The sequence below is a fragment of the Macrotis lagotis genome, chromosome X (genome assembly GCF_037893015.1).
Source record: "Macrotis lagotis isolate mMagLag1 chromosome X, bilby.v1.9.chrom.fasta, whole genome shotgun sequence".
Lineage (NCBI taxonomy): Eukaryota > Metazoa > Chordata > Mammalia > Peramelemorphia > Peramelidae > Macrotis > Macrotis lagotis.
In genome coordinates this window covers 110,403,858-110,425,415 of record NC_133666.1, presented here as the reverse complement: position 1 = coordinate 110,425,415, position 21,558 = coordinate 110,403,858, and the positions used below count along the sequence as shown (strand labels likewise).

The 21,558-nt window shown below is 35.8% G+C and overlaps 1 protein-coding gene and 1 pseudogene across 7 annotated transcripts in view; one reads left to right on the top strand and one right to left on the bottom strand.

Annotated features, from left to right (window-relative positions):
• MOB3B (MOB kinase activator 3B) overlaps window positions 1–21,558 on the bottom strand; it is a 286,933-nt gene that overhangs the window by 154,653 nt on the left and 110,722 nt on the right. The gene's annotated exons all lie outside the window — the stretch shown is intronic.
• Window positions 10,809–11,382, top strand: LOC141497613 (ganglioside GM2 activator pseudogene; annotated as a pseudogene).

The following is a 21,558-nucleotide window of genomic DNA, read 5'->3' as shown; positions in this document are numbered from 1 at the left end:
TCATCTAAAAACCTACTGAAAATAGTTGGCAACTTTAGCAAAGTCACAGGATATGAAATAAACCCACATAAATCCTCAGCATTATGATACATTACTAACAAGATACAGCAGCAAGAATTAGAAAGACAAATTCCATTTAAAACAGACTACATAAATTAATGTAACTTGGACTGGATTAGGGAGAGCTTTGAGGCAGGAAAGACCAAGCAACAAGGTACTGCAATTGTTCAAGAATGAGAAGTGATGGCCTGCATCAGGGAAGAGGCAGTGAGTAGGGAGTGGAAGGATATACATGAAAGAAAATCATCAAGCTTGTCATTCATTGATAATTGATGAGAAATGGGGGTGAGTAAAAGAAGTCACTAATTTTTTTAAATTTTCCATTTAATTTTATTAATACATAAAGCATTTCCATAGCTTAGTATAATAAAAAACATATGAAACTGAAAATAAGTTATATACAATTTGCTAATCCTTATATATATATAATAAAGCTATCATGTAAATTTATTTTTTCTTTCTTTTTTTTCTTCCTTCCCCCCTTCTCCTGACCTAGAGATGGCTACCATTAGACTCAAATAGGCATACATATGTAAAATTATTCTACATATATTTCTATTCTTTAATTCTTTCTCAGATTACAGATAGCATCTTTCCTCATATATCCTTTAGGGTTAATTTGGGTATTTATAAAAGTCAACTTATTCACTCAAAGTTGTTCTTAAAATAATATTGCTGTGACTATACAACATTCTCTTGGTTTTGCTCATTTCACTCTTCATTATTTCATGCAAGTCTTCCTTTTCTAAGATAACTGAGCTCATTGTTCTTAAATCACAATCATATACCACAATTTGTTCAATAATTCTTCAATTGATGGGCATTCCTGAAGTTTTCAGTTCTTTGTCATCACAACAGTTACAATAAGCATTTTAGAACATAGAGGTTCTTTTCCTTTGGACTAGACATAGTAGTGATATTGCTGAGTCAGAGTATAGGTATTTTTATAATATTTTGGGCACAGTTTCAGATTGCTCTCCAAAATGTTTGGATCAGTTCATAATTCCATCAATTACTTAGTGTCCTAATTTTTTCACATCACCTCTAATATTTGTCCCTTTCCCCGTTTATCATTTTAGTCAATCTGGTAGGATTAAAATTGTATTTCTAGTTATTTTAATTTTCATTTCTCTAATCAATAACAATTTAGAGCATTTTTTCATTATGACTATAAATTGTTTTGAATTCTCGGTTGGAAAATTGCTAATCATATCCTTTGATCATTTGTCAACTAGTAAATGATTCATTTTCTTATAAATTTGACAAAGTTCTTTATATAGTTGAGATGAGACCTTAATCACAGAAACTATCTAGAAATTTTTTCTTTTAATCTTGACTACATTTGCTTTATTTGTAAATTTTTTTAAATTTATTCTAAAAATTATCTATTTTACTGTAACCTTGCTCTCTATCACTTGTTTATTCATAAATTGTTTGCCTATCCATAAGTCTGATAAGTAATATGTTCCATGTTCTTCTTATTTTCCTGTGCAATCTCTTTTTATGCATTTTTGCTTTTATGCAAAATGCTATGCATTTTGACTTTATCATAGTAAATGATATAAGATGTTAGTCTATGCCTATTTTTTTTGCCATACAGCTTTCAGTTTTTCCAGAAATTTTGATCAAATAATGAATTCTTATCCTCAAGTCTTTGTACTGGTCAAATACAAGGTTATTGTATCTATATGCTGCTATAAGTTATATGTCTCCTCTATTCTATTAAATTACCTTTCTATTTCTTAGCTAGTACCAGATATTCTTAATAATTACTACATTATAATATAGTTTAAGATCTGGTACTGTTTAAGAAAAATCATTGTTTTGAGGGAAAACTAGGAGGATAGAAATGCTTCTGAGATAAATAAGAAGTTAGGAAGAGGGAAGCATTTAGGGTAGGAAAGATAATGAGTTTAGTTTAGAAAAGTTAAGTGTGAGCTTATAAGTGCAATAAGTACAGAAGATATAAATTTTGAGATTAGGACAAAAGTTTAGGGTCAGTAAGCAAATTTGAGAAACATAAGTATAGAAAAGATAGTTTAATCCATGGTGACTGATGAGATCATCAAGGAAAATTATAAATGAAGAGATGTCCCAGGTCAGACTCCTGGGAGATACCCATAGTTAATGGGCCTGAGTTTAGATGAAAATCCAACAAAGAAAGCTGAGAATGAAAACAGTGGAAGAACCAGGAAAGAAGTCTCAACAAGTCCAAGAAAAGAAAATATCAAGGAGATATTTGACCATATCAAGGGCCACAGAGATAACAACAAGGTTGATAACTGAGAAAAGAACATTAGATTTGGCAATGAAGAGTGATCATTGGCAACTTTGGAGACAACAATTTCTGTTTAATGATGAAGTCCAAATCAGAGTTAAGAAAAGTGACAGGAGAGGAAATGAAAGGATCAATTGTGGATCCCTTTTCCAAAAGTGTTAGCCAAGATGGTGCAGTAGATAAAACAGTGACCTTAGTCTCAAGAGGACCTGAGTTCAAATCAGGTCTCAGACATTAACTGTGTGATCCTGGGCAAGTCATTGATTGTCTCTTTAAAAAAAAGTCTAAAAAAGGGAGAAGACAAATAGAGCAGTAGGTAATAGGAATGGCTGAATCAAATGAAAAAAAAATTGAACGTGGAAAAGACATGGACATAGGGGTGAGGCTATGGGGTGTAAATTGCTAGAGAAGAAGGGATAGAAGTGGATCATTTGTGCATATAGAGGGATTTTTTTTGAGGAGAAGGCCAAACTTTTTTCTTTTTTTTTTTTTTTGTATTTTGATTTTTTTCAATTACATTCATTTTTTGGTAAGATTTTGAGTTCCATATTTTTTTCCTTTCCTTGTTTTCCTCCTCCCCAAGACAGCAAATAATTTGACACAGGCTATACATGTACTATCATGTTAAACATATTTCCATATTAGTCAAGTTGAAATACAATCAGAACAAAGGAGAAAAACCATGAGAAAGTTAAAAGCCAAAAGCAAATTATAAAAAGTGAAAATAAAATGCTTTGGTCTACATTCAGATTCCATAGCTCTTTCTCTGGCTGTTGATGGCATTTTCCATCAAAATTCTTTTGGAATTGTCTTTGAATACTATATTGTCGAGAAGAGCTAAATCTATTATAGTTGATCATCATACAATGTTGTTGTTAATATGTTCTCTTGGTTCTGCTTACTTCACTTATCTTCAGTTCCTGTAAGTCTTCCCAGATTTTTCTGAAATCTGCCTGCAAAACAATAAAATTTCATCACTTTCATATACCACAACTTGTTCAGTCATTCCTCAATTGATGGGCATCCCCTCAATTTCCAATTCTTTGCCACCACAAAAAGAGATGCTATGAATATTTTCAAATGAATCAGTCACAAAGGGTCACTCTTCATGTGGTATGAGGTGGAAGAGAACATAGTTGCAGAAGGCACCTGAGTGAAATGAAATGAGGAAGGAAAGATTATATATGAAGAGAATAGAATCAATTTTTTCAGTGAAATATGAAATGAAGTTCTCTGATGAAAGGGTGATGGGAGTGGGAAAGTATTATGATATTTGTAAAGGTTTGGAAAATCTACTAGGAGTAGAAGTCAATTAGGGAAGCAAAGATTGCCTTTCTGAAATGAGGGCAAAGTTGAAACTATATAACATAAATTTATAGTGAATCCAGTCTGTGTTCTTTGATGATTATCTCCAATTTTCTTCAGCAGCATATGAGTAGAATGAAGGTAGTAGGGGAAGAATAACCCGAGGTTATGGCTTAATAGAGAAATATTGGCAATAGAATAAATGGACAAAGTCCTTGAAAGAAGAGGACACTTCAGGATTTAGGTTTGTAATGTAGAGGAAAAAGTGAAATGGGAAAAATTAGATAAGGAAATTTTAAAGTCCATGAACATGAAAATGATAAATTAGTGGGTGAAGGCAAGATCAAAGAAATGAGCATCTCTATGTGTAGCTGAGGTGGAGTGGAGTGGAGAAGTGGGTTACAAGAAATAAGTAAATTAAGAAACTAAGAAGTTAGGGTATTTACAGAAGAATCAATATGGATGCCAGAAGAACTATAAGATGATGGCAAGAGCTGGAGAGGAGAGAAACTTCGTGATTCAGGTACTGAACTCATAATAAAGGAGGAGGAGGAAAGAAGGAAGTGAAGAAGGAGTTGGTAGATAATAGATGCTAGTTTTAATTCGGTAGTAAATACAGATTGAGTGAACCTCAAAAGAGGTTAGGTTACCAAGTGATGGAAGTAGAGGGAATTCTTGGAGGAATGAGTCACATTTGGAAAGGGTTTCTATTATCAATAGTATCCAGAGAGACAGAAGATGGAAGAAGTGGGGGGGGAGTTTTAAGATGAAATCAAATTTGTTATCTAAAGAGCAAGTATTCCACACAATGAAAGGAGCAATAGCTTTAGAGTAAGCCACAAGGTAGGACTTGGAGGATGGTAATAAAAATGTAGAAAGTAGAGAATAGGAAATTAAGTTTAAATTGCATTTGTAAGGTTCAAAATCACTGGAACAGAGAAGGAATGCTAGGAATGCAATGGTTAATCATTGAGAAAAGAGGTCAGATAGTTTATTAGCTTCTTAAAGATGGAGTCCTCTCACAGTACATCAGACAGCTCAGGTGAGGAACCCGTGGAAGCCAATGGATTAGAAAATTAACACTTTCTGAATATAAAGAATAAATAACATGAAAAATAAGGATGAGACAATTAATCACGAACAAGAGGTTAACATGAGTTTCTTTAAAAAAAAAATAATGGTGAAAACAATATAATTATGTGCATAAACTGAAGCCAAGTTCTTCTAAGGATCTTAAGCCATATTTGTTGAGATGAGTTTACCAGAGAGATGAAGAGAGTATCTAGTTTAATGTTTCCTTAAAATCATACCATAAGAAAACATTAAATGAGGTCTAGGGTCAAATTCTAATTCAACACCTGGGGGAGAGGGGAGAACAGGAGGATTGGAATTTCTTCAAAATACTTGGCTAGATCTCTAGTGGCCAAAGACTTGCAAGACCAACTCTTTCCTGTACAGACATTGTTCCTTGCCAGAGAATACTTAGCAGCCAATTTCTACTATGAGCCAAACTCCACTCTGTAGGCACTAAGCAGAGTTGGGAGAAGTAGAAAAGGAGGGAAAAGAGTAAAAGAGTGATTAATAAGTACTAAAAGTAAAAGTAAAAATATTCATAAACTTTACTAAGGGCAGTTATTAACATCATTGGTAGTACTGTGAGAATCTATTTGGCAAAGAAACAATGAACTTTCATTATATAATCTTAAAACTTTTTTTTAGGAAAATAATACTTTTTCAAGATTACTCATTGTTTAAATAAATAATATTGTTCTTGTCTATTGGCTAGATAATTAAAAAGGTCCACTTTTTTGGACTACCTTATATGACTCAGTCTCTTGGCAGTGCACAGGTTCAGGTAAGAATTATGGCTAGAGAGGGCCCAGCTGACTGAAGCTTGGCTTCTATTAGCAACTGGTAAAAAAATTTAAGCACAGAGAACTGACCATTGATGGTCAGAGAAAGAAGGTATTGTCAGAGATTTGTAAAAAAAAAAAATCTTAAGTGAAGCTGACAAGAAGCAAGGTCAAGATTGCAGACAGTAAGAGTTTAGTGTCAGGAGACTGATAAAGAGAAGAAGTAGGGCTAGATAAAACATGGCTGAAATTCATTGCAATAAAACTTTGCAGGCACACATTCAAGTTATCATTGTGTGATGAAAATCAGAGGGACCTGGAATTTGTGTGACCTTGTGTAAGTCATTTAAATTCTTTGGATATTATTTTCCTCATTTGCAATGAAGTGTTGGATTAAATGAGCTCTCAGGTCCCTGCCAATTATCAATCTGTGAATTTATAAACTTTTAAGGCCTCTCTCTGTTAGTTACCAGTTCTCCCAATTTGCCCAAATCCTAAAGCTGATGGCTTCATTGGCTCCCATGTCTTCAATTTTTCAGATCAATCATCTTCCCATCAGCTTCCTCTCTACCCCATACTTATAAACCAACCCACACCAGAATTTATTTGGCAGTAGACATTCCATATTCCCCTTACCATAATTTTTCTGGAAATGACTAAATCCTCACATTGAAAACCTTGAATTTCAGCTTCAGAAGACTTTCTATAAGTGATGACAGAGTCATAATTGACTTCCCACTGAAATCAAAAGGTAGCAGGTACCTTTAGGGATTATAAAACAGTGCTAAAACACACACATTTATAGCACTTGAAAAAATATTAAGCTTTATCAAGCTCTATGAATTGCTAACATAAAGCATGTATTTATGTTTTAAGCACTAAAAACAAGTCTATTGGCCCCAAAGTGTCAATTGACAGCTTTATAGCAGACTTGGAAATAATAACAGTAAAGTACTTTAAACAGTTCATATTAGAAACCCCTATTAATTCTGCTGTGAGTGGCTTGGAGGCACACCAAGTCTTATTTTTATTAGGTTTGCTAAATTTTCACCAAAGTTTGAAGGTTCCTAAAACTGTAACCCAGACCATCCTATGGCTTATTTTTCATTGCACTAGTTTATTCTTTTCAGGAAAACATAAGTAGGAATAGCAAAAGAAGATATGGACATAAATATGTGCATCTTTGAACACAAGATTATTTTTAAAATTGCAATATTATTGAAATTTAACAGGTATCCTATAGGTTCTGGAGAAGATTTTAATAAACTCTGAGGTTACTGTAACATAGATTCATAGATTTAGAGCTAAAAGGGACTCCAGAGGTTCCTTTAATTTTACATTATATTACAAATTCTAAGAGGCATCTAGGCAAATTATATGGAGAAGTGGGTCTGAAATCAGGAAAATCTGAATTCAAATCTGGACTACAACACTTATTAACTGCCTAACTTTGGGCAGGTCACTTAATCACTCTGCCTCAGTTTTCTCAACTGTGAATGGGACCATAGGAGCTGCTATCTCCCAGAGTTGTGAAGATTAGATGAGATAATAATTGTCAAGTGTACTAAAGGATTAGATTTGGCACATAGTTGGTGCTTAATCAATGCTTATTCTTTTTCCTCTTACATATAAGATAACTGAGGATCAGAGCAGTGAGGTCACATAATATTCTAGGGATGACAAATACAAGATTTGTGTAGGATAGGTACTTCAATATTTGTGGAGATTGAACTGAATCTTATAGGGTTTTTTAATCTATAATACTTTTTTCATAAAAATACTCATTTGACCTTCATTGAAACTGTACACATGGAACCAATTTAACTATCTGTCTCACCTCGTTAATTGGAGTGTTTTTTCCCAATGGCACCAATTCCCTTAGTTTCCTATGTAACAAACCATGAGTCAAAATCCAGCTATTCAGGATTTAATAAGGAAGTAACAGAGCCCTGACTAGCATTTATCCCTCAAGGACCCTCTCAATTACTATTACAAAGACACTGGAATCTTTATGCTTCTTCAACTTGAGGAGAAAAGGGAGAGGGAGAGAGAGAGAGAGAGAGAGAGAGAGAGAGAGAGAGAGAGAGAGAGAGAGAGAGAGAATGAAATGACATAGAAATGTGTAGGGCAGACCCTGAGTTTCAGATGTCTTGGGTTCAGTTTCTACATGCTAGATGTTTCTCAGACAAGTCATTCAACCTTTAAGTATTCCAGGTAATTCTCTAAGACAGAAAATTGCAAATAAATTGGCCAGTCATTTGAAGAGCATTTATTAATAGCCTGCTCTGTGTTAGCTACAATGGTAAGCACTGGGTATAAAAAGAAAAACCCAAATACAGTCCTTGTACTCACTCAACTCACAGTCTAATGGGGTAATAACATGCAAACAACTATGTACAATACAAACAAAATATATACAGGATGGACAAGAGATAATTCATAGCAGGAATACATTAAGAAAGAATCACAAAAGGCTTCTTAATGAAGATGGAATTTTACCTAGGACATGATGAAAACAAGGATATGGAAATGAGAATAGTATTTCAAACATGTAAACAGTTAGCCTGAGTCTGGAGATGTGGTTTCTTCTGTGAGGAATAACAAGGAGTCCAGTGAAACTGCATTACAGAGTTAATGGGAAGAGAGTACAGTATATGAAGACTGAAAAAGATACGAGGGAGTCAGATTGTGAGGTATTTTAAATTCCAAACAGAGGATTTTATTATTTGATCTTGAAAATGATAAGAGAATAACTGGAATTACTGAGTAGGAGGGTATCCTGTTCAGACTGCTGCTTTAAGATCAACGAGTGAAGGATGAACTGACGAGGGGAGAGAGTTGGAGGTATGGAGACCAATTAGCAGGCTATTACAATAGTTCTGATGTGAGTGGATGAGTACCTTCACCAGGGGAGTGATAGTGAGACATGAGAGAAGGTAGCACATACAACAGATGTGCAAAGGCAGAATCGACATGTCTTAGTAACAGACTGGATAAGGAGGTGGGGGTGAGAGAAAGTGAGAAGTTCAGTCTGGGAGTCTGGTTGGATGATGGTGTCCTTGATAGGAATGGGGAAGTTAAGAAAGTTGGAGAGTTCTGGGGAAAAGATAATGAGTTTAGTTTTAGATTTGCTGACTTTGATATGCCTAAAGAACATCTTGTTTGATACAATAGCTAGAAATTTGAGCCTGGGGATTAGGAGAAAGAAGTTAGGGCTGGATAAATAGATCTGAAAATCATCCGAATGGAGATGATAAATTGAAATCATGAAAGCTAATGAAATCACTAGCAGAGAGTTCACTTAATAGGTATTCCCTGAATCAACTGAAGGTCTGAAAAAATAGCAACATATCTAGCATACTAGCTAGTTATTTGGGCAAATATAATCCAAATGAATTTGTTAAATTACTTGTCAAACATCTAGGATGAATTAAGAACTTTTAAAGCCTCTTATTCTAACATAATACAAATTAGTGAGTAGATTGGTTAGACAAATTGATTAGAACATGGGGCAGTGAGCTTCATTTAGTTTCATATCCTGTCTTGGACCAGCTGTCTCAGAACTGTTTGCCACCATAAACAAGAATACTGGATAATTTTAAATGACTCAATAAAAATATATAACAACTTCCAGGAAAAAACCAAGAACCCAACAACTCAAAGTCTACATGAGATGTAGAACCACAATTCTTAACTCTGAAAATACAAGAGTATCTACAAGTATTCCAGGTGCAGCAGTCTCAATTTGTTGTAGGCTTTAACTTATTTTGATTAAAATAAGTACACTATACAGGTGTTTAAAGGGATTATAAAAATCAAACAAACAATAAGAATATAAAAAGAAATGGTTGTTTTGGATACAAAACAATTTGGATTGTTCTGTCTCTGACAAAATTGTCAAGGATTGTTTCTTTGATGTCAGGGTCAGACATCACAAATACACAGTTAAATTTGCTAGTCCAATATGGATCTGACAGCTGTGAACTTGGCTAAACTTTCTGTCAAGCTTTTCATTTTTATAAATTGTACAGTCTCAAGAGGGATGGCTCAATTCAACTAAGGAACTATTTCCATTGGGCTGGAACCAATTACTTTATTTTATGTAAGTCCAAATATATGGATTGACTTTAGAGAGTCATCATTCACACGAATCAGGATCTAATTGTAATGTAATTGAGAGGCATTATATTAACTGCAAGGGAAAAAAGAAACTAGATAGTGATCCCTGCCCTCATTTAATAGTTAAGTTCTATAAATTTATAAATTTAGTAGATACTAATCTATTTATATTGATACTATAAATTTAGTATATACTGTGGAAAATTTTTTTTTTCTTTTTCTTTTCTTTGTCTTTAATGCATCTTCTTCAAACTTTTATCCTAGTTCTAGGAATTTATTCAACATTTCATGATGCTTTAGATTGTCAAAGGATTAAAGATTTAGATGGGATATCAAAGGTCACCTAAATTTAATTCATACCTAAACAACAATCCATAATATTCTCAGTAAATAATCATTCAGTCTCTGAAGTTATACAATGAAGGACACTCACTCCTTCTCGTGGCAGTTCATTCTTCTTTATTAGGAAATTTTCCTGATTTCAAATCTGTTCCTCTACACTTTTCATTTTGAACTCTAATTTCTACCCTTGGGTACTAAGCAAAAGAAATTTAAGGTCCATTCCAAGAAGACATCACTTCAAATACTTCCACAAAGCCATGTGTCTACCTAAATCTCCTCTCTAAGTTAAATAATAATTAATACAAGCTAGCACATATACAGCAATTTCAGATTTGTAAAGTGCTTTCAACTGATGTTTTATTTGATCCTTACAACAACCCTGAGAAGTACTTGCTATTATTACCTCCATTTTATGGTTGAGGAAGCTTCATCTGAGGATAATTAAGTGACAGGTTAGGAGAGGTTAAGAGGATAAATATCCCCTGTTCCTTCAAATGATTTGTGAATATAATCAAACTTTTGCCCTTCTCTGGAACCCACTCTGATTTATCCCATCTCCCTCTTTATGAATAATAAGCATAGTTTAGATCCACAATGCAAGACAATGCAAGAAGTTTGACAATTCCTGAAGTCATAGCTGCAGCAGGATCTTCATACCTTCCCCTCAAAAGAAAATAAAGTTGACTCTATACCCTTATCCTTTCCTTCACCTCTTCATAAATTGAGAGTAGGAGTTCAAGAGAAGTAGAAGGGATTATTCCCTTGCATGGCAGGTGTGCCCCAGAAAACTAGAGCCTAAAGTATCAGTCTAACCAAGTATTAAAAAAGTTAACTGGGAACTGTCAGACACCATGAAGTCCCTTGCTCCAGGTGTGCTATTATTGTTTGTGTCTCTGTCATGGCCTACCCCCATTGAAGAGGAGTCATCCCACCTCCATAAGGTTGGTAATTTTTCATGGGGAAACTATGATGATGGGCATGACCCAGTAGTGATTACCCCAGCCTGGAGGTAAAACCATTTCCTATCATCATCCCTGGAAAAGTAACCATTGCCATGGAGACCAAGACCAGGGTTCCTCTCACTTCTCCACTGAAGGCAGTGGTAACTTTGGAGAAAGAAATGATTCCTGGGTTTTGGTTGCAAATCCCTTGTATTAAAAGGATTGGAAGCTGCACCTATGGCCATTGACTCCTTCATTCCACCTGGGACACCCTGCCCTGAGCCTCTCCATCCCTAATGGTCTGCCCTGTCACTGTCCTTTTAGGAAGGATACCTACTCCTTGCCCAAGAGCAGTTTCCAATTACCTGCCATACAGCTTCCACCTTCTCTCAGCAGCAGCAGCTACTGTGCTCAGACCATCCTAAGCCAGGGCAACACGCATCTGAATTGTTTCAAAATCAATGTCTCTCTTGCGGAGAAATGAGAGACTGTAATCCATGCCTGGATTGAGTGGCCAACAAAGTTGACCTGCCTGTCCAGTTCCCCATTCTTCCCCAATCCCATTCTTGGGGGTTGGTTTTGCTTCCTAGCCACCAATTGTCTGCAACCTCACCGGCTCTAACAAGGGATCCAAAATCCAGCTTTAGCTGCTTGAGTTGGCTCTCCTGGTTTTCTTCATTCCTAGAACAGCTACTTCTCCGGTTTCTTGTCTTCCTACATAGTCCAGCACCCCCCCCCCTTCTTCCCCAAGACCTAGGGTCTATGAGCAGCAAAGTGAATAGTTCCCAGGCCTCTTCTCCTATGGGGAACTCATTGAAAGGACTGGCCTATTTTTGTTTTTTAGTATCAAAAAGAACCTTCCTGATAGTATTATTTCTCCATAGGATCTTTAAAAGTAGTGAACTAATGTTTAAAAAAATGGCTAATATTTACATAGTTTACAAGGTCCTTTACATACATTTTCTCATTTTATTGATCTTCCTCAATCTTACCCCAGTTTTCCCAGCAGTGCCCCTTGTATTTTCCCTACCTTCTTTGGGGGGCTGGGGGAGGGGCTTCTGATGGAGTGACTCTATTCTCATGCTTTCTGGAAAAGCAATGGCCAAAGGTAGGTTCACAAAGTGGATCCTCAGACCCCTTCTGCAGGGGGTGGGGGGAAGGGTGGGTTCCCCAGGGCTTCAGTCTTCCTGGACAGCAACCCAAGCTTATTTTGAAAGTGCCTGAATTGGCAATCCAGTCATGAGGTCCTCGTAGCAAGTGACTTGGGAGGACTTAGGTTTTCTGCAGGAACTAGGAACCAAACGCTCTCCTAGCCCAAGATGCTCTGAAGTATATGTAAGTCTTCTGACTTGCCAAAGCTCCCAAGTTAAGGAGGCATGCCAGTCCCCAGGTCTACCAATACTCACTTGTAAGGGATAAGGATGTGGATGGGGGTGGGGGAAACCTGAATCGAATGGATCAGTGGTGATCCCAAAGGGTTCACAGTAAACTAAAACTGGACTAAAAATCAATCTATATTTACTCTTTTTTTAAAAAAAGTTAATTGGATCATTTCTTGTTGTTATTGTTGTTGTCATTTCAATCATGTCCAGCTCTTTGTGACCCCCATTTAAGATCTCTAGCTCATTTTATACAGAAGGAAATTCAGGCAAACAGGATTAAGTGACTTGTCCAGGATCATAATTGAGTCTACATTTGAACTCAGATCCTTCCCCGAGTCTAGGTCTGGCACTCTATCCCTACAATTTACAACTGGAAGGGACCTTAAAAGCCACCTAATCTAACTTCATTTTACATTAGAAACTAAGACTCATAGAAAAAAGTTGGTTTTTTTCTTTTTCTTTTTTTCCTTCCTTCTTTCTTCCTTTCTGTGAGGCAAATTGGGGTTAAATATTTGCCCAGGGTCACACAGCTAGTAACTATCAAGTGCCTGAGACCCAATTTGAACTAAGTTTCTCCTCACTCCACAACTGTGCCACCTAGCTGCCCCTTATGTTGAGGAAAATTTTTCAAGGTCAATTGTCCAAGAAAGAAGTGACAGGTATAATCTGACTCCAAATCCAGTGCTTCTTCCCCTCTAGCATGCTGCCTCTTTAAGTCTGTCATCCTTTCTACATGACTAGCCAATCTAAATTTATTATAGAAAGAAGAAAGTGGAAAATAAATAAACATCGCATTTCCATGAGACATCAACTCTCAGACATTCCAAGAGGTCAGGTACTTTATTTTAGTATAATCATTCCCATTATTTTTTCTTTGAGATAAGAGAAAACCCCTTAGGCTTATCCATTCTTTTATCATCCTTGACAGGCCAACAGGAATTTTTTTTTAATATATTTCTTGCTTGAGGGAACTAATTAGCAAAACTTTACTGATTTACCAAATTTCTTCTTTCTCCTACCTGCAGGAGTCTCAAGAGTTTTCTTACATTCTGAGTTAGATCTCAATACTGTTGCTGAAAAGGATTACTTCCTTATGCATTCCCTAAGGTTCTGCTGCAGCTAAGAAGACATCCTAACTTCAAGGAATTTATAATCTAAGAAATAAGGACATACAGGGTAAGGGCCAGATGTGCCAGCACTCCCCAGAATACTGATGCTAGAAGGGAGATAAAACTAAAACACGAATATATACAATATAAGGGCAAAACATGGTAGATAGCATAGTGGAGAGAGCGCTGAGTCAGGAGTCAGGAAGACCAGAGTTTAAATATGGCCTTGGACACTTTCTAGCTATATGCTCCTGAGCAAGTCATTCAGTTTCTGTTAATCTCAATTTCCTCAACTATAAAATGGAGAGACTAATAACACCTATATCTCAGGGATTTTGTAAGGAATAAATAAAATATTATTTATAAAAAGTTTAGTAGGGTATATGACACATAGTAGGTTGATTAATAAATTATTAAATACTTGTTTCCTTCCTACTTCTGAAGTTTCAGAAGGATACTGTTATGGGAGATTGAGAAAATGGTCACTTCTTGCTGGGGAATCAAGAAAGACTTCATTTGTAACAAAAAAAAAAGGCCATCAAAATTCACCTGATAAGCCATTAATTTTAAGCAGATCTCAGTAAAAATTAAAAAACAGTTTCCCAAAAATTGACATAAAAAGATTTAACTAGAAACATAAATGAATTATATGGAGTGTCATATACATATTACCTGGGTCAAGATGTTAAAGAACAACCAAATTTTAAATAGAAAATCTGATGATTCCATTACCTAACAAAATCACTTCAACCAAAAAAAAATATTAAACTTTCTGTTTACAGAGTCTTATGTTAGGCACTGAGGAAGATATAAACTGTAGATAAAATATGGGCCCCTGACAAAAACATAGATACCTATAGCAAATATCTATTACATAATTTCATAAATATATATGGTATATAGTGATATTATTCATATAATTTCCTAGCAAAACAAGGTACTATGTGAGATCTGAGAAAGATACTGACTAAGGATATAAGAAAATGCTTTATGAAATGAGTAATATTTGATGCAATGTTGGACTATGTGATGAGTAATGTGGTAGAAAGTATCAGAAAGTCTTGGGTTCAAATTTTGCCTCTAACACTTAGTAGTTGTATAATGCAGGTGAACCTCTCAATTTGGCAAAATTAAGGCAGTTGGACTTGAAAGTCTAAGTCTAAGATCATCTTTTCTATAGAATCATACAATTATATCACCTTATGGTTTGTACTTTAAAGATGGAAGGAATTAGAGGCAAAGTGAAGGAGGGAGGACATTCTAACCAGTAGGAATGACCATGTGTGAGCAAGAGCATAAAGACATAAAGTACAGAACATATTCAAGGTGGTGCCATATTGCAGTGGGCTTTGTACATTAAAGGAAGGATTAGCATGATAAATAATGGAGGTGCACAGGTATAGATTGAAGATGTAGAGATGATATCTAAAAACAATAAAATTAAGAGGTGAGAGAGTAATGTATTGAGAGAAAAGGAAAAGATGGCGGTAGAATGGTGTAAATTAACCTCACATAACAGAGAAAAATTTTTTCAGTGGAGTGAAGGGGGGGTGAGAGGAAGTGAATGAACCTTATTCTCATCAGAATTGGTTGAAAGAAGGAATAACATGCAAACTGAATCTAGCTTACCTTTAGGAAAGCAAAAAGGAAGGGGATTAAGAGAAAGGGGGGGGATGATGGAAAGGAGGGTAGACTGGGGAAGGAGCTAGTCAGAAGGAAAGAGAGAATAGAATAAACGGGGATGGGAGAATGGGATGGAGGGAAATACAATTAAGAATTGTAATTCACACTATCACCAGTGTAGTTCAGGTCTTTATCACCTTTAGAGTGGATAAACTTTAGACTGGTCTCTCCAACACAAGTACTTGCCTTCTTTAATCTACCTATCACACAGCTGCCATGTTATAGATTCATCCATGATACTCCTCTGCTCAAAAACTGTTAGTTGCTCCTTATTGTCTCTAGATGTAGGAAGCCAGATGGCACAGTAGATAAGTCAGAAGGACTTGAGTTTGAATCCAGTCTCTGACACTTACTGGCTGTGTAACTTTGAGTAAGTCATTTAACTCTGATTGCCTCACACTCAGGGTCATCTCCAGCTATCTTGATATATATATATGATGACTTTGGAGAAGAGAATGAGGGTGGTGACTTAGAAAGTACCCCCTCATTCAAATCCAATTCATGTGCATTCTCCTGTGCTCTTCTTCAAAAACAAAGGACTATCATCATCATCATCATCATCATCATCATCATCATCATCATCATTATCATCATTGTCTCTAGGATAAACTATAACTCCTCAATCTGGCATTTAAGTATCTACATTATGGTTCCAATCTTTCCAACCCTCCATATTATACCTAATCAAACATTCTTCATTTCAAGCAAACCAGCCAACTTTCTTTTCCACCAACTCATGTGGGGGGCACCATATGCCTGTATTTGTACAACCTCTCCCCAATCCCTGAAATTCACTCTCTCTTGTGTCTTTCAGAATTCTCTTCCAAAGTTCTAACTGTTAATGTTCACTGCCTCCACCTATATTCCTAGAGTTCTTTGTGCTGTTCTTTAACCCTCTCACTCTTATTCTGTATAATAAGTACTTAAAAGACACCCTACCCTTTATGACTGATGGAAGGACTATTTCATGTTAGGCATGGATTTCCATCATTTCAGGTAATATCTTATGCATCACAGTCATTTAATAAGTATTTGTAGAATTGAACAGGGTGTAGATAAAATGGAGTCACTGCAGATTTTTGAGCAAAGGAATGTCATAAGCAGATAAAGATTGGTCTGAATGAATTGGAAAAGACAAAATGGAATTATAAAGACATATATACTAACTGAAATGACATTGAGTTTACACATTTTGAATCATTCAACTTCTTACATGTATTAAGTTTTTACTATATGCAATAATATCTGTTGTTCATATAACATGTCAAAATTTGTAACATATTCTGTACTTTTTGAGCCTCAGAACTCTATGAGGTAGTATTCCAAATATTATTTCATTATTTCCATTTTACAGATGAGAAAAATGAGGTTCGGAGAATTTAAAAACCTTGACCATTGTCACAAAGCTAGGAAGTGACAGACAGTATTTGACCCTATGTCTTCCTAACTAAGTCAATCGCTGTCATACGCTGGTAGACCTGTCCATCTGTCCTTACCCAAAAAAACACTCAAAATTAAACTAACCACTTACTTTTCTCATTAAAAATAACTTCCTCTCTAACATTCCCTCTTTTCTTTGAGGGCACCTCATACACACACACACACACAAACAAACAAACACACACACTTTCACACTTTTCCTTAAGGGGAGCAAAGATACAAATAATGAAAAGGTAATTAAGGAAGATAATTTACAAGGGAGACTAAGTTATTTCAGTGATGAGTCAATTAAGTTTTATATGAGCTCAGAAAAGGGATATTTCGGGATATATTCAATCAATGTTTGTTCAGAGTGGGTTGGAGTGTTTAGGGAATAAATCATAGACAGTCTTAAAGAGTTAGAATGACTCTTATATAAGAAATTATTTCAACCAGGAGGATTGGTGAGAAAACAAAGGTAAAGATGGAAATGCTTAAGGAAACTTCTGGAGACAGTGATTCAAAAGCAAGTAAGCCTAAAACTAGAGTTTAATCACATAAAAAGCAATGGGAGCTAAGCATTGAAAGGTAGACTAGGTGAAGGGCATTGAACTCTAGGCTAATGATTTTGGACTTGATAGGGAAAGGGAAGCTGTGGGAAGAAGGGAGGACTAGATCTCAGAAGACACTCCTCACACCCTTTACCAAGATAAGATCCAAATGGTTACAGGACATAGACATAAAAAACAATACTATAAGCAAATTAGAAGATCAAGGACTAGTCTACCTGTCAGATCTATGGAAAGGGGAGCAGTTTATGACTAAGGAAGAGTTGGAGAACATCACCAAAAACCAATTAGATGATTTCGATTACATTAAATTAAAAAAGCTTTTGCACAGATAAAAATCAATGTAACTAAGATCAAAAGAAATGTAGTAAATTGGGAAACAATCTTTACAACTAATGATTCTGACAAAGGACTCATTTCTACAATATACAGAGAACTGAGTCATATTTTTAAAACAAAAAGCCATTCCCCAATTGACAAATGGTCAAAGGATATGCAAAGGCAATTTACAGATGAGGAGATCAAAGCAATCCATAGTCATATGAAAAAAATGCTCTAAATCATTAATTATTAGAGAAATGTAAATTAAAGCTTCTCTGAGGTACCACCTCACACCTCTCAGATTGGCCAATATGACCAGGAAGGATAATGATCATTGTTGGAAGAGTTGTGGGAAATCTGGGACACTATTACACTGTTGGTGGAGCTGTAAGCTCATCCAACCCTTCTGGAAAGCTATTTGGAACTATGCCCAAAGGGCAACAAAAATGTGCATACCCTTTGAACCAGCAATACCACTACTGGGTCTATACCCTGAAGAGATGACGAAAAAGAGTAAAAACATTAGTTGTGCAAAAATATTTATAGCAGCCCTGTTTGTGGTGGCAAAAAATTGGAAATCAAGTAAATGTCCTTCAATTGGGGAATGGCTTAGCAAACTGTGGTATATGTATGTCATGGAACACTATTGTTCTATTAGAAACCAAGAGGGAGGGGATTTCAGGGAAGCCTGGAGGGATTTGCATGAACTGATGCTGAGTGAGATGAGCAGAAGCAGAAAAACACTGTACACCCTAACAGCAACATGGGAGTGATGATCAATCTTGAAGGACTTGCTCGTTCCATCAGTGCAACAATAGGGAACAATATTGGGCTGTCTGCAAAGGAGAGTACCATCTGTATCCAGAAGGAGCTGTGGAGATTAAACAAAGTACAAGGACTATTCCCTTTAATTTAGAAAAAAACAGATATCTTATTGTCTGATCTTGTTACCTCTTAGACTTCTCTTCTTTAAGGATATGATTTCTCTCTCATCACACCCAATTTGGATCAAAGTACAACATGGAAACAAAGTAAAGATTGACAGAGTTCTTTCTGTGGGGGGTGGGGGGTGGGGGGTGGGGGGACCAAGGCAAGATGGGGGGGGGAGATTGTAAAACTCAAATAATACCTTTAATAAAAATAAATTTAAAAAAAACTAAAAAAAATACACTCCTACCAATGCAAATCCTGAAATGTTCTGTGACTCTTAAATCACAGATCAGACAATTTGTCAAGAATCCCACATCCAGGGGCAGCTAGGTGGCATATTGGATAGAGCACCGGCCCTGGAGTCAGGAGTACCTGAGTTCAAATCCTGCCTCAGACACTTAATAATTACCTAGCTGTGTGGCCTTGGGCAAGCCACTTAATCCCATTGCCTTGCAAAAACTTTAAAAAAAAACAAGAATCCTACATCCAATGCATGAAATCAAATCTTCCTGATCTTGAGAATGTCTTTCTATTATGCCATGCTGCCTCTCATTTGAACTTTATAAATGAAATATGACAGGAAACTTTTAAATAGAATTCTAAAAAAGTAGCAAATTGACTGATTCTAGTCTCTTCTCTTTTCTGTGCCCCCCTTCCTGGCAAAGATATTAATGAGAAATAAGTTGACACCTTGGATATATATATATATATATATATATATATATATATATATATATAGAGAGAGAGAGAGAGAGAGAGAGAGAGAGAGAGAGAGAGGACAGACAGACAGACAGACACTTTCTGGTCTGGTAAATCTCTTAATGATTACTGAAAAACTAGATGGCCTGTACTACTGGCCCTGTACAACTCTACAGGGTCATTTTTGCTTTGTGTAGGTACCTAACTGAACATGCCTTTTTTCCCCCTCAGGGAAGGCCCTCTAATGAAACAGATTTGGAGATGGGAGGAGATCCTCCAGATCTCTGGGGCCAAAACAGGAACATATCAAATACTCTACAACCTGGATAGAATTGGCCTGCCTGTCTCTAGAGTAACAACAGTGATTAGGAAGTAAAATGTGGCTCATGAAATGTTAGATGGAATAGTTGCAAGAGTCATAACAGCCTGGGTGAAATAAGATTGAGCCCTGGGTCAATGTTTAACATATGTTTGTATCCCGGGTAAATAGCATAATGATTTCAAATAAATGATGTTGAAAATAAGCATAGTGACAAAGACAAAGGAATGGCATACCTTCTAATCTGATCTAGGTACTATTGTTATACAAGTGCATTCCACAAAAGTAAACAAAATCAACTTTCTAACCAGACAAATAAGAAATTGAATACATCACTAAAAGATCCTTTTAAATTGTCTACTCTTTTAGCATAATTGCTTAATTGTGCTAAAAGAGCAGATTACTTAAAAGATGATAAAAAAAATTCTATTTACATGGAGTTATCAGGAAAATATGCTCCCCAATCAACTGCAAAGCTCAAATTCATCAGCAAATACTTATTAAGCAAGTACTTTCTGTTTACAAAACACATAGGAAAAACAAAGAAGCAGATTTCATACATACATACATACATACATTATATTATATATAATATATAATACACACACACACACACACACACAAACACACCATGAATGTTACACATGCTACACAGATCACAGGCCATACTCCAAACCTCCAAGTATCCTAGAGCCTGACCATCAAGATAAATTAGGTCTGTTCTACCTCATAATGATGTTTTTTTGTTTTTCATTCTTGAAGAAGACCATGATGGCAGGGAAGTGATGCCATGACAAGTCCCAGAATTGGATTTGAGTGAGGTGATGCTATGCTGTCACTAGTCTCATTTTCTCCTCCAGAGTCATCTAGATCCATTGATCAAATATGAATCAGGAGGACTTGAGATGGTCCCGGATATGAGGCAATTAGGATTAACTGACTTGCCCAAGGTCACACAGCTAGTAAGTATCAAATGTCTGAGGCTGGATTTGCCCTGACTCTAGGGCCAATATTCTATCCACTACATCACCTAGTTGCCCCTAGCTGCTTCATATGCCCAATCTCAACTCCTATTCATTACAAAGTCAAAAAACAGGGAGAACAGTGTTGCCTAGCAAAATGTGAATTCTTGAATGCAAGGTTTGCTTTTAATTTTGTCTTTGTATCCCTTTTGCTTAGCATGATACCTTCTACACAAAAAGTACTTCATAAATGCTTGGTTATTTCTTGAGTTGAATTGACTAATTTCAATATTATATTTTGGTAATACTTCCATGTTACTAGTTAAGTATGTAGAAGCTTAGTTTTCATCTCAATTTTTGGATTAACAATACTGTTGCTAGATTAAATATTGAAAGTCACGGTTAAAACAGAGTAAAAAACTACTAAAAATTTCATTTTTGAAACACTAATATTTTTAGCCACTGACTTCCACATAATATCATACGTCCAATTACCTTTTCCAGCTGATACTAAGATATATCAACACATCACCTGAGATAAAGACCTATTAATATTTCAAAACCCAGGTAATGGTGATCTCACGGCAGATAAGGTCAGCCAGCAATTTGCTTTGTTAAATAAACCAAACTCTGTTACACGAGTGGTTTGTGTCTCTAGCATTTGTTTTTTCTTGTTTCCTACCACACTTGACTATGGATCCTCTATATCCTTTGTCAGGTCTCATGCAAAGAAATTAGGTTCCCTAGTCATGTGTTGCTCTAGTGGGTAGTTATTTAACATTGTTGCCATTTTACTCCACAGATAATCAAACAAAGGAGAAGGATCTGACCATTTCATGATAGAATACTAATTCTCAGGAAGTGGTATGGGTTAAGCAATCAACTAATCAATAAGCATTTGTTAAGCTCTAACTGTGCTACAAACTAGGGATATAAATACAATAAAAGAAACAATCCTTATTTTCAAGGAGGTAAAATTTTTCTCAGAAAGGAGAATCTGTCCTTGACTATTATGATATAGAATCTGTTTATACCAAATCTGGAAGAAAGCTAGGAGATGTTCTTTAAACTATGTGGTAGAGACTCATTAAATGCCCTCAAGACTTATTTAAATACAAGATCATGTATTTCAGATGGTGGAAAGAAAAACCTTTTCTCACCCCATAGTCTCAGTTTAAGATATTCTTTGCTCTTTTAAGCCTGAATACTTTCTAAGTAAGAAATGTCACCAAATACAGTAAATTAGGATAGAAAAGACCTGGGTTCA